Consider the following 14,168-nt stretch of genomic DNA (forward strand, 5'->3'; position numbering starts at 1 on the left):
GTGTACTCGTGACGTAGTCGTGGGAAGTTCCTGACCTTCTCTGTCTCCGGGCCTTCGTCCATGGCAGCGATCCAAGTGTCCTGCACCATGTCCCGTGGAAGTAGTGGAAGGGCAGCTGCTCTCCTGACATGGGTCTGCACCTGTGGGATGTCCTTGTAGTCGTTTGTCAGTCCTTTCGCAGCCACATTTCGCCACACAGCCTGAGTGAAGTGGAAGAAGCACCCACGCACTTCTCAATCCTCCTCCAATTCCTCCACTGCCCTGATGGCTGACACCTCAAAGTCTATCTGGATTTCACTTGGCGCAAGTTCACCTCCTACTTTGTCCCTAACAACATCACTTGTCGGCACTGTGGAGCATGTTTAGCATGTCCTCTGAAGCAAAAGCCAGTATCGTGTCGTCGTCACCATCATCGATGCACAAGAATTGCTGTCCATCTTTTGTCTGAGTCCACGGTCCTTCGAGTTGAACATCAGCTAGAGACTTGGGTAGGTTTGGTAGAACTTTGCTTCTGTGCCGGTAGAGGGAGGACTTTACACTCGAGAACGATCGTACAGACGCTGGGTCAGCAACCTCGGACAACTCTTCATCGTACATCTGCCGAATGGATGTGACGTCCTCTTGTACACGCTGAGCTAAGGAGTCGAATCTCATCTTCAGATTCCACTGGGACATGGTTGGGCGGTGTTGTTGATTTCATGCAGTCTCCAGTTGTAGAACAGCGGCCTTTGCATTCAGAATGTACACACTTCCAATGTATTGTGGTCTGTCGTCTGACGTTGAGGCGATACCGGTACCCAGCAAAGGAAACTTGCTGTTCTCCTGCTTGAGAAGTGATGAATTGAACGCGTTGAACATTTGCCATTGTGTGATGGATACAGTTGGTTTCTTCTTCTAATTTATTAGGAGTTTAATTAACTGAGAAGATGAGATCTTCTCAACAATTAAGTCCTTACCATGTTTTTCGACATAATCTGACAAAGACAGACAAAGCCTACCCAACTTGATCAAATAGGATTAAGTTAATCCTGCTTTGGAGATTACAATATAAGCATGCTAACTGCTTCCCCAAACCAAATAAAACAATATCATTGTACTTGTCTTGTAGTCTTTATTGGATGAGAAGACTCAAAACATACTATACACAGAAGTAGATGCACAGATATATACTAATATAATCCCCCTAATTATCCCTTACTCCAAACGAAGCACCCCTTCTTCATTGATACTCGGGCTGTTCCATTATTCTACAGGGCAAAAAATATTTTCCCACGCTGCCTACAATGTTTTTGTTGGCAGTTTGGGATGTAGGCAGTTTGGAACTGTAGGCATTATGGGACCCAACCAAATGACGCCTTATGTGAGGACACGACCTACTGCTTGTTCATGTACAGGGTGTTATGTAGTTGGGGCTTGGATGCGCGAGGTGCTGTGTTTACTTGTGGTGACAACATCATGACCATTGTGAATATACCCTTAAGTACGTTTACATATATTGATGCAAAGACGTGTGTCGCGGATCGCAGATTGTCTGTGTGACGTCATTATTATTGTGTGTCTTTCCTTTTATGGGCATATACATAGATACATACACAAAAATATTATATATGTGGGCCTTAATAAATAGTTTGTTTGAACATATATAAAGTGCATATTATGATCAATACATGGACAGTTGTTGTTATCGGTTCGGCTGGACTCAACGGACAAATGTATGATAATCATCGAGGTAAGTATTTAGCAACACATATGTGAAAATGTTATCTGTGAACGTACTAAAAATGTGCTAGGATCATATTGTCCAGAAAACAGCTTTAGACCAAGTGATGTGCAGAGCCCACTCATGACAACATGTAAGCATAAATTATAGTAACATTACAACTGCAAAACATACATTTGAAGCTGTACGTGTTACTGATAGCAATTAACCAATCACACATTACACTGCTGAAAATGATTGTGTGATACATTATCGAATCCTACTGTTTTATCATGTGACTGTAACCTATTAAAAGACGGAATGTTTTTTTTACAGTGTATCAATGCAACCGTCAACAATATCAATAAATAAAAAAATCAATATGAATACTGGACTACATGATAGACTATCGACTCACCAACACCATGAGTGTGCTTTTAACCTATTGTTCGAGTCCTCAGGCTATGGCAAATGCCCTCTGTCACATCGCCCAAAATATCACCTTATGTTTCCAAACACATGTCCACATTAATACCTTGTTTATGCCCGGGAGGATGTGTTATTGTAAAATATAAATAATCATTCTTTAATATACACTAAATACACTCAAGGAAAGCAGCATCCACAATGTTTTGGGGATGTTTGCTGGTTTGTTTTTTCTTATTATTAGTGAGTGAGTGAGTGAGTTATTATTTAACGTCACATCGGCAATATTTCAGCCATATCGTGACGAGAACACATGTGACACCGAAATGGAATAGATGTATACTATAAAAACCTGTCGACGAAGGACAGTAAAACAACTAGAATATCACAATTACAACTAAAACTAGTGTGGAAAATTAAAACTAATAGCACTATTTGGACAATACAATATAAAACCTGGCTATAGATCGCAAAAAACCTAAGGTAGATCACCAAACTAGGGACCATGGGGACTTACAATACTTTTAATCTTATTATTAAGTAACAGTTAATGTCCAATCATATTCCCACTCTGAGTATATTAAAGTCCTAGTAGGCTTGAGGGTCCATAGGTTATGCGTCACTGCTCACTGGTTCAAACTAATTAGATATATCGATATGAATCCCGTGTCAGTGCATCAGACAATTGTCGGAATAATTTAGAGCTATTTATAAACTAATTTGGCTCGTTGATGTCACATGTGAACCTAATTTCCGACATCCTGGCAATCATATATATTGTCAATAGGATAGTAGGCTTTTGTGATCTTTTCGTTTTGTTTTGATTTCACGTGTATAACACTTCTCTTTCTCTCTCTTAAATAAACCCCGAGGGAACACGTCACTTAATGACCGGGGATGATACTTGGATGTGGTGAGTGAGTGGGTTTTACGCCGATTGTACCAATATCGATAAACAGGGGAGAACAACGTATTATTGTATTGTATAGATCCGGACAGCAGCAAACATTAACGATTTCCAACATCAACAACATGTTGGTATGCATCGCCACACTGATGGCACACCATGTGCAGTAGTTTGTGTGTTGATGTGACCAGCTGTCAGGCGTGTCGACCAAACATCCAATAACCAAACTGATCAAGCGGAAACATGGCAGTTGTTTTTAATTTCCTTTGCATGATACCAATGATATATACGACACTACATGACAGATACCTGATAGTTAATGAAAAGTCCCGTCCCAATACATGCATGAATATTTGAAACGCTTGAACAAATAAAGTAACTGAAATGATAACTATTCAAGTTTTAAATTTATATTGATTTTTATTTTACATGGTGCCATGCGCTCTCGTACATATTCTATTCATGAATGCGTGTACGTTGATTCAATAGAGACCGTGTTAGGCGTCAAACGTGTTTCTAAATGTCATACAATTGACGTTAGAGCAATATATCAGCATTAGGGCAGACTATCACCTCGCACCATCACAACTAATGTCACGAATAGGAATTGATATTAGATGCTATCATATTTAAGGCAACGACAAGACACGATATGACAAATGATCTATGCTAATTAATCTTGAGATCGATTGAAAGTCTTGATAGGATCTCGGCACACTTCATGCGCTGCCACATCAGACTACCTCCCCCTCAAAATCTGCTTCCCACACCGGACCAGACAATCTTGTCCATCCTACGTAATCCCCCAACTCATCCATACTATTACACAACCCACAATTCTTTACGTGAATAATACTTTTCATTTCAGTCACGATCGTTGTGTCTCATGCACCCAGCTTCAAATATAGATCTATTTCAAGACAAAATACAAGTAAAGAAAGATATGCCTTTCTGTTTTTAATTTTACCTACAGGATAAAGAAAGATATGCCTTTCTGTTTTTAATTTTACCGACAGTATAAATACTCCGAAAGTGTAGATCCATAAAATATGGTAGCATTCCGTTCGTATCTACAATTTGGATCCCCATTTATACCATCCATGAAGTATTCTGACGAAAGCACACAGTGGAACTTTGTAATCTGTCTGATAAACGTCAGATGCGTGTCTAAAAATTTGAAAACGTTAGGTGTTCTGTCTGTACTGCCATCTGAAACTGACCTTCATCATTGCTTCGTCAGTGGAGACATGAAACATGGCTACCTCAAGTATTAGAATGCAACAAAGGGTTTTGCACAAACATTGGGGAAACATCAACAGGTTGCGAGAACCTCTAAGATTAATGTACTTAAGCTATAAGACAAAATGTACAAGAAATAGAAACTTTACAACTAAAAGTATATTTCCGAAACAGCTAAATTCCAAGTATACAGAGACTTGTGAGAATGTTGTATCTAAAGCGCTACTTACCGCCGCAAGTCTTGGAAACAGGTATCTTTCGGTATCCTGCTCGTAATAAAAACATCCTGAAGGATGAAAGAGAGTACTCCTGACTTTTGGGTAATAACCGGATTTAACCTTTAACCCCTGTATGAGCACAACGTGGCCTGGTGACCAAGTACGGAGTAGTTACACGAGATGGTACATCCAGCCTCCTAGTGTGGCTGTGGCGGTGGCGGCTCTAGTGTATCGCTGCAGAGCTGGATGCAGGCACCTAGATCACTCCAGTAGAAGACGGTGATGTTAGCCTTCCGTTGGTCAATACACTATCTCCATAGCGATCTCTCGATTGCGTCTTCCAATACGCTGGCTCCAAATGTTATATAGACATTCCTTTAAAAACAATTGATTAATAATAACTTGGATTAACATATGTGTATATTGTTCGTAACTTTTTGTTCCATACATTGTTTGTAATGATTCAGCAGGCAACACGCAATACGGTTGAATTCACAATCCCAAAATAATCAACCATATTTTAGGAATGGCAATCCTTTCTGTGGAATCATTTCAAGAGGTATAAATATTTTATCTGGTATGAATAAGCCTAGCCCAACAGGCATGCAATGTTTGATACCATGCCACGGAGTGTGTAGCTGCCAGCGGCGGTGGCAGTGATGAGATTGAAGCTGTCCGTGGTTGGAGGAGCCGACAGCGCAATAGGAGGAGGACAACCGGGGAGCGGGCGATTATCTGTCAGGTGACGCCGGGTCTGCAACACCTATATTGGTTATTGATTACTCTCTGCATAGGTGTTGGCGGTCGAATTTAAAGGAATCGTCATTAACGTAACCGCCTACAGTGGCTTTTAGTGAAAATTAATCTGCCATGTGACGACAGTTACACATTCCCACGCTGGTAAAAGACTCCGACAGTCCACTCTGAACTTGTATCGTATTTGTGTAAAATGCAATGCATTCAAATTGTGATCGGGAGCTGGTTACATAATATTCTCCATATCATTTGGAATGTGAGGAATGTGATGTTAGATTCCTTTTCAAGGCAACTGAAATATTACCATAAAAGACGAAATCATTTCTATCAGCATTTTCTTGATCTGTATCATGTGCCCATCAATATGTTTCAAGAAGTAGTAACACCGAGGGTGCTCGCGGAAATGTGAGCGAATACTGCCCAACCCGTGACACCGTCCAAACTACAGGAAAGCCAGTCAAATGTTCGAATGAGAAACAATGTATCGTATGTACAAGTCGACGAAAGGAATTGCATCGGACATATCTATTGATGCATTAACTCGGTGGCGGTGAGTTGGGGAGTGTGTGACTAACCAAGAATCATAATTGAGATGACATTCCGATTCGGACTCACGCTCAGACGATCACTGTGTCGTGGCAGGCCTGTTCTTAGAAGCCATGAACTCTGCTGATCGAGTGGCAGCGTCTCATTCGATATTGCCACCCTCCACTCTGACAATCCAAATAGCATGTGCAACATTCATGGTGATAACTTATACCTTCATGCTCGACGAAAAGACAGCAATTGGAAATGATAAATTTTCGCATGGTCCTAATCAATTAATAACGCATATGTGGAGCGTCGCGAGGTATGGAGTGCAAGTGTTTTTTCAGACTACTTTAATTATCAGGCAGATGCATCTATGGGTAAGAGACGCCCATGGTCTTCTGAGCATTCACACCCATGCTTTATCATCCAATCATCCGATTTCGTCCTGGACACCACTGAGTTATAAAGCCCCTGCGAACCGGTATCTCATCAGCGCCGTGAGATGAAATTGCAAAGTGGATCTCATAGTCATTAAACTAATCCGACTCTGGAGGTTCATGTCAAACAGTTCCTACCGACTCCGGTATGGATACAGGTGGTTTACGATATACGTGAAGTCATATCTACGACTCGGGTAATAGTACCATCAATGAACCGGTCTAATCCGTGGAGTCACGACGTGTTTGTTCTCGCCCAACACAGAGGAAGTGCAACGAAACAAGTTAGAGTGGCGTTTCGGTGTATTTGACATGCAGGAGGGGCATTTGGACATAGATTAAACCTAACCCTCTCAAACATTTATAAAAATGTTTCTGAAATATTCATATTCGGAGCAAGAAACCGAACCGATGCACCGCATCTAATTATATCAATAATACTTGTGGGAACATTTTGTGAATGCACAAAATATAGTAGTGATAAAGGGGGCTATACTTAAGTAATGTTAATACTTAAACTTAATGTCCATAACAGAAGCAAGACACGCTGTATGAAAGGTTACATAACCAATTTCCGATACGCTATGCATAACTAACGTACTATTAGTTGAACACAATCAACTTAAAATAAATGGAAGTTGGTCATAGCCAAAATAGGATTAGTTGAACATAACCAAATTACAAAATATTGTTAAAAACCATTCTACGCTATATTCCACATAAATAAATTATGATACGTTGTATATAACCAAAGGACGGTTTTGTTGAACAAAACCAGAGTTTTATGAGATGGCCATAATCAAAGTCACTATCTTTCGGGGATATTGTTATTGCCATATAGCAACAAATAAATGTTTAATGTCACCTTGAAATAGTTATTTATCCCCATCATCAGACACACATTTGCTTTCATCGGAGTGACTGTTCCCATTGTACCTTATGTTTGTAGAAGAAGAAGTGACAATATCCGAACTGTAAAAATGAAACTATCACCGACACAGCAATATTCGTGATCGCTGCACTGATAAAATAGGTGAGCTTCAGAACCTTGAAGTGTTACGTACCGCGGTTCATAGTGTGGTAGAGCTGCCCATATACATGCATGTCATGGCTCATAGAAGCACTTTGATACACAATACTGTTTTTGTATGCTTCAACGGGTCTTTCATTGTGAACAACATGTCAAGCAAAATCAATAACGCGAAGCATATTTTTTCCATCTAAATACTGAAACACAGTGGGTGTATCTGTAAGTTTAACAACTCCTATGCTTCACGGAAACACAATGGATACATGTGTATGTTTACAACAACAATGCTTCACCGCCTTGCTTTCTTCATATCAGACTACCACATCATTGTGATTTATGATTAAGCAACACGAATTGTTGTCAATGAAAACACCCTGGAAATAAAAGCGTAATGACATGTAATGGATTGGTGTTTGTCTCTTAATAGCAGTCTTCCAGGTGTCTGAACAGAAACTGTTAGTGATAAAACAGTTCTCGCCAAAGTTTTATTGTTCTGAGCATAATCGCAGTTGAGCGCTTTGCTTCGTCAGGTCCCAGGAGAGCGTGATTGTGATCAGGGTCGACAATCACGACACAACAACAGTGGTTATCCAGGCACAAATCTGAGAAAGCCATTTGTCCATGGTGAATCAAGAGGAGATGTGAGACTGCCGTCCGTGTCGTATTGTTCAGGACAGAGTGTTGTGGACCGTTAGGGTATGTGTGAGTGCCACCGTTCATCTAGTTTGGTCTACAGTTTAAGCACTGTGGGGCCTCAGGGAAGCGCATTCTGAAGAGGATAAAAACATTCCGTAATACATTTCAGCAGAGATTTACTCTGAATAATTGCAGAGGCAATTGCTTTTGACAACCTTCTTGCTTGTATGGCCTTTCTCCACTTCGATTTGGGCATGTGTAATCAGGAACGTGATGTGTACATTTGGGGTAAGGTTAAAGATTAATGTAATTAAAATGATCACTAAACGTCCGGAAGACATAGGCATGCCCATACAAGATGCACATTTAGATGCAACTTGAACCAATTACAACCGTGAGTTTCTGCTATCTTCTCACGAACACCTGGTGTCATCACCAATTTCCAGTAACACAACTTTGTACACCACGCCCCCACACAACTTTGTACACCACGCCCCCCCCACAACTTTGTACACCACGCGCCCCCACAACTTTGTACACTTCGCCACTCACACAACTGTGTACACCACGCCCCCACACAACTTTGTACACTTCGCCACACACACAACTGTGTACACCACGCCCCCACACAACTTTGTACACCACGCCCCTCACACAACTGTGTACACCACGCCCCCACAAACTTTGTACACCACGCCCTCACACAACTGTGTACACCACGCCCCCACACAACTTTGTACACCACGGCCCTCACACAACTGTGTACACCACGCCCCCACACAAATTTGTACACCACGCCCCTCACACAACTTTGTACACTTCGCCCCTCACACAACTTTGTACACCACGCCCCCACACAACTTTGTACACCACGTCCCCACACAACTTTGTAGACCACGCCCCCACACAATGTTGTACACTTCGCCCCTCACACATCTTTGTACACCACGGCCCAACACAACTTTGTACACCACGCCCCACACAACTTTGTACACCACGTCCCCCCAACTTTGTACACCACGGCCCCCACAACTTTGTACACCACGCCCTCACACAACTGTGTACACCACGCACCCACACACTTTGTACACCACGCCCCTCACACAACTGTGTACACCACGCCCCACAACTTTGTACACCACGCCCCTCACACAACTGTGTACACCACGCACCCACACAACTTTGTACACCACGGCCCCAACTTTGTACACTTCGCCCCTCACACAACTGTGTACACCACGCCCCCACACAACTTTGTACACCACGCCCCCACATAATTTTGTACACCACGCCCCCTCACACAACTTTGTACACCACGCCCCCACAACTTTGTACACCACGCCCCACACACAACTTGTACACCACGCCCCACACACAACTGTGTACACCACGCCCCCACTTTGTACACCACGCCCCCAACTTTGTACACCACGCCCCCCAAAAACAACAAAACAACAACAACAAAACAAACAAAACAAAACAAAACAAATTTTGTACACCACGCCAAAACTCGTTATTCTTTTGCAAAGACGTTTTATATATTGTACAATCTATAAACATGGCGCACTGACTGCAAAGAGACGTGATGTGTTTTGACAACAGGCACTAACACAAACTGTTTGTCATGCACTCAGGTAACAACGAGTGTTACACATAGACAACCGCAAAGCCGGGGATAAAGCGGTATGTTAAGAGACATTTACGCAGTTGCATCAGATCCATTAACGCGAGCAAACTTTAGATAAAAGATGTTTTATTCTGCACTTGAATGTGTCATGTAATTTATCTCCTTTACATATACACATACATGTTGTGACAGATGGGAAAGACTTACATAGCGCCTTAGCTTTTACTTATGTTTCAAGCACTCGCATAACCTGTGGCACTGATTAGCAGCGGGTGAGTGAGTGAGTGAGAGAGTTATAGCCCCGCTTTCGCACAGTATTCCTGCTACATCGCGGCCCGTCAGTTTGGTATAGGGGAAATAGCACGGGTGTGGTCCTGACAAAACTAGACGCATAATCCTTTTGAACCATTTTACAGTACTTTATATATGGACGAAAGAAAATGTTGGCGCTATTTGAGTGCAATAATTTCATCTTGGGGCGATAATTCCATTTGGCTTCACCTTACTGGGATTAACTATCCCATCTTAAACTAAATTAAAAATGCCATGAATACCTTCAAGCTTAGTAAATTAATGTAAGTATTAGCTATTAGTTACCGTAAGAAGAAAAGGCAGGGGCGTAGCTAACATTATAGGAAAAAGCCAGGGCTTACACATGATTTTTGCTAAAAAGGTTGGACAAGCCCTCAATACTATCTAACCATAAAGCTTTGCATCCTATCGGGGTTACACGAAAAAAAATGGCTTGCTACGCGCCTGGAAGGGGAAGGAGAATCCGTCAAATTAAAGTGCTCCAGATTCCATTCACAATGTGAATGCCCGTGATACGGTGTTATAATTATCCCGATCAATGGATCAGAGTACGGTCGAATGCAATCATCAGCTGTGTGGGGAGTTCAAACACATGGACATCTAGATGTATACGAAAACTGTCTTTTAGCAATTAGGACAACCCACGATGTGTATTTTCATTATGTTCAATGAATTTTTTCCGAATCGTGTTTAGAGCAGATCGTGCATAGTGAGGATTACAGTGTGGAGACTATTACTTGCATATAGTCCTTCATGTGTTTCCAAGATGTCGTCCTGGGTCTAGTCATGCGTGTAATATTGCTCGACATTTCGCTTGATGGGCAGGCTCAAGCTGGTTGTTACAGACGTATACTCCTGGTCAAAGAACATCCCATACATGCGCTGTTGGGTCATGTCAGGGGCCAGTTATATGTATCCATTTGTCGTGGGAGATAAAGGTTACAACCTTATCACGATGTGGTTTTGCGAGATCGTCTTGCAGTAGCCGCTAATACCAGCAAATAGAACCACGACACGACACAGGTTTTAGTCAACATATTGCTGGTCGGCAATGTCCAAGGTCAGCTGTCGAGGCAATCCCACCCGTTTGGCGGTACATTCCCGACTGTCGAGGCAATCCCACCCGTTTGGCGGTACATTCCCAAATGTCAATTCAATCCCACACTTTTGGTGGTACATTCCCAAATGTCGAGGCAATCCCACCCGTTTGGCGGTACATTCCCGATTGTCGAGGCAATCCCAACCGTTTGGCGATACATTCCCTAATGTCGAGGCAATCCCAACCGTTTGGCGGTACATTCCCTAATGTCGAGGCAATCCCAACCGTTTGGCTGTACATTCCCGACTGTCGAGGCAATCCCACCCGTTTGGCGGTACATTCCCGACTGTCGAGGCAATCCCATCCGTTTGGCGGTACATTCCCAGATGTCGAGGCAATCCCATCCGTTTGGCGGTACATTCCCGGATGTCGAGGCAATCCCACCCGTTTGGCGGTACATTCCCGACTGTCGAGGCAATCCCACCCGTTTGGCGGTACATTCCCGACTGTCGAGGCAATCCCATCCGTTTGGCGGTACATTCCCGGATGTCGAAGCAATCCCACCCGTTTGGCGGTACATTCCCGGATGTCGAGGCAATCCCAACCGTTTAGCGGTACATTCCCGACTGTCGAAGCAATCCCACCCGTTTGGCGGTACATTCCCAACTTTCGAGGCAATCCCACCCGTTTGGTACATTCCCGACTTTCGAGGCAATCCCACCCGTTTGGCGGTACATTCCGGACTGTCGAGGCAATCCCACCCGTTTGGCGGTACATTCCCGACTGTCGAGAAATTAAACTTTGCGATTTGCCAAACATTCGGCAACTTAGGATATTGGCCATTTTCTCGGGTATTTTTAAGAGTGTCCTCCGCCCAGTTGCATTAGTAATAGTGAGTTCCCCTACACACGAAACCATATTTAACTTCTCTGTGCTCGTGTTTACAAACGTATTGTTCATGTAAGGTGTAACATCTCACACTACAGATGTAATAATCACAACGATAACTATACTTTCATATCACCAGGTCCCCGCTTCTTCCGTCAGAAGTATATATGCTACAGGGAATGTGTGAAATCAGGGATTTCATGTAATCCCTGAAACAGTCGGGGATTTAGTGAACTCCCCATTATGCCAATCAAGCTTCAGATCCTGGCATAAAATGATGCCACTACCTCCTATTGAGCCTATCCAAACTGTTTTAGTTTATATGTTTGTTTATTCTTAATCGAGGCATTTTGTAGAAATTATTGAGTGTCAATTGCTGCCTTTAAGCTTTCTTCACATCCATCAAGAAATAATTCAGTATCATCTGCATATTGTCCAATTTTACGTTCAATATTATTTAATGTAATTAATTTTATTGCACTCTTGTTATGGATCATTATTCCTAAGATTTCAGACGCTAAGAGGGATAGGTAGGGGAAGTCTGGGTCGCCTTGTCTACAACCCTTTCATTGCCGTCAAAAACTGTGATAAATGATCATTCTGTATAACACATGATGTTGCATTATTGATTAATATTTTGATCCATTTTTCCATATTGGGTCCAAAGCCAAACTTTCCAATTGTTAGAATTATAAATTCTTCAGAGACAGTGTCAAAAGCTTTTTCAAAGTGAATAAGAAACAAGAGTCCCTTTTTACCTTGTAATTTTTCTTCAAAAACATGACATATAATAATCTAATGTTCTCACTAATACACCTTCCAGGTATAAAACCTGTCTAAGTTTCATGAATAAGAGCATTGAATTGTTTGTTTGTTTTTTCAAATTCTATTGGCTTTACATGTGCCTAGTATTATATTACATCAAATTGAGAACGCGCGAACAAACCTTTGAGGATACCGGTTTGCACCCTATTTTCTATAATAATTGTTATTAGCTTGATCGTGATGTAAAAACACACACCAAGAATGTTCCTTAATCACTGTCGTTGTTAACGAGTCGGAGTAGTTCATGCTCTGTTTCTAATCTGTCGATGACGTCGTCAGGTAGTAAGTATGACGTCAGGCCAATCTTAGTAGGATATCCAAATAACGCGTCATTCGTACTGCACTTAATATCTGCGTGAAGTGCCGAATTCGTTTGGAATTGTAGAAATTTGATTCCGACGGTCAAGAGCAAAGCCGCGAGAAGATGACCTGGGCACCCCGACTTGAGGTAGTAATTAGCCAAGAGTGTCATCAGTAAATTGTAAAGGTTTTCAACTCATAAGAACGATGGATCAAATGAGACTCAACAGTAAATTGTTTTACTACAAAAAGTTTTAAGCTACAAAAAAATTAATTTCACACATTCACAGATATCCTAACAGGGAATGTGTGTAATGGAACACCATGAAAATCAGTAATTTCATGAAAACCCTTGTAATCACTGACTCTTTTAGGGATTAAGTGAAATCCCTGGTTTCACACATTTCCTGTACATATATAGTTATCATATAGATATAACGACTTTTCCGTGAGGCCCGATGTCAAAAATATCTCGAACTAGTTTCATCCAATGCTTATAAAATAAACAGGCATACATAAGATCTGAAGGATTGATGCGATTTTCATTCATAAACACTTAGCCTCATACTGCTTGAGTAGACCGTCTAAGGTTAACTTGAGAAGACTTCCACAGTGTATACATGATATGTAACACGCCTCACGCACCTCAGTTGCAAGGTGCGAGTCTCATAGGTTTGAAATAGACATAAATAAGAAAACATCTGTGATACTCAGTGGATAACACAAGCTCTCCGGGCTAGTCCAACTGCGTGCTATGCACTTTGAAAAGAGACCCACACCCTTCTTTGTGTCGATTTAAGCGATATGCCAATCATTTGTAGGGCACTTTATTGAAAGGAAGTAAAAACATATTTTTATCCTACAAAATGAGTCATTACGTTGTTGTCTCTTTATTTTGACTCGTGTATATAGCAAAATTAACAAATACAAATGTGTTTCCTCAGTAAATAGATACGGGGGCGACTGGCTTTTTAAAAAATTCTAGTAACTGTGACTATGTGTATATCCTCAGCAAACCGTGTTGGTTCCTCTATGGTGGGACTTACAGGTGGTCTGCAGCATTGTGGAACTGGGCGTATGTGTGCACAGATAAGCAGTATCTTCACTCACAACGCATTCGCATTAAAAATACATCGACATTGCCTTTCAGGCATGTAGTGTTTTGTGGGAACTTGTGACAGACATACAATGTTGTTATTGACCATGCAAGTTGATATTTGTCTTCACGACAAGCAAATGCGGGAACTTAATGTATAACAGTGTTAGTGTAAATTATAAACTTCAAGTATCGATGATAG

General features: G+C 41.7%; 1 protein-coding gene across 3 annotated transcripts in view; it reads right to left on the reverse strand.

The window, feature by feature from the left end:
* The window catches only part of LOC124257063 (acid-sensing ion channel 1-like), a 118,024-nt gene that overhangs the window by 78,458 nt on the left and 25,398 nt on the right, over positions 1-14,168 (reverse strand). Inside the window, exon 1 of one of the 3 annotated variants that reach the window (XM_046691036.1) lies at positions 4,502-5,117. The exons of the other annotated variants lie outside the window; for them this stretch is intronic. The gene's annotated coding sequence lies outside the window, so the exon portion shown is untranslated. Of the gene's footprint in view, positions 1-4,501; positions 5,118-14,168 lie in introns of those variants that run through there. 3 annotated transcript variants of the gene reach the window in all.

Source organism: Haliotis rubra, unplaced genomic scaffold, assembly GCF_003918875.1.
Source record: "Haliotis rubra isolate DU_JTF1 unplaced genomic scaffold, ASM391887v1 Scf649, whole genome shotgun sequence".
NCBI lineage: Eukaryota > Metazoa > Mollusca > Gastropoda > Lepetellida > Haliotidae > Haliotis > Haliotis rubra.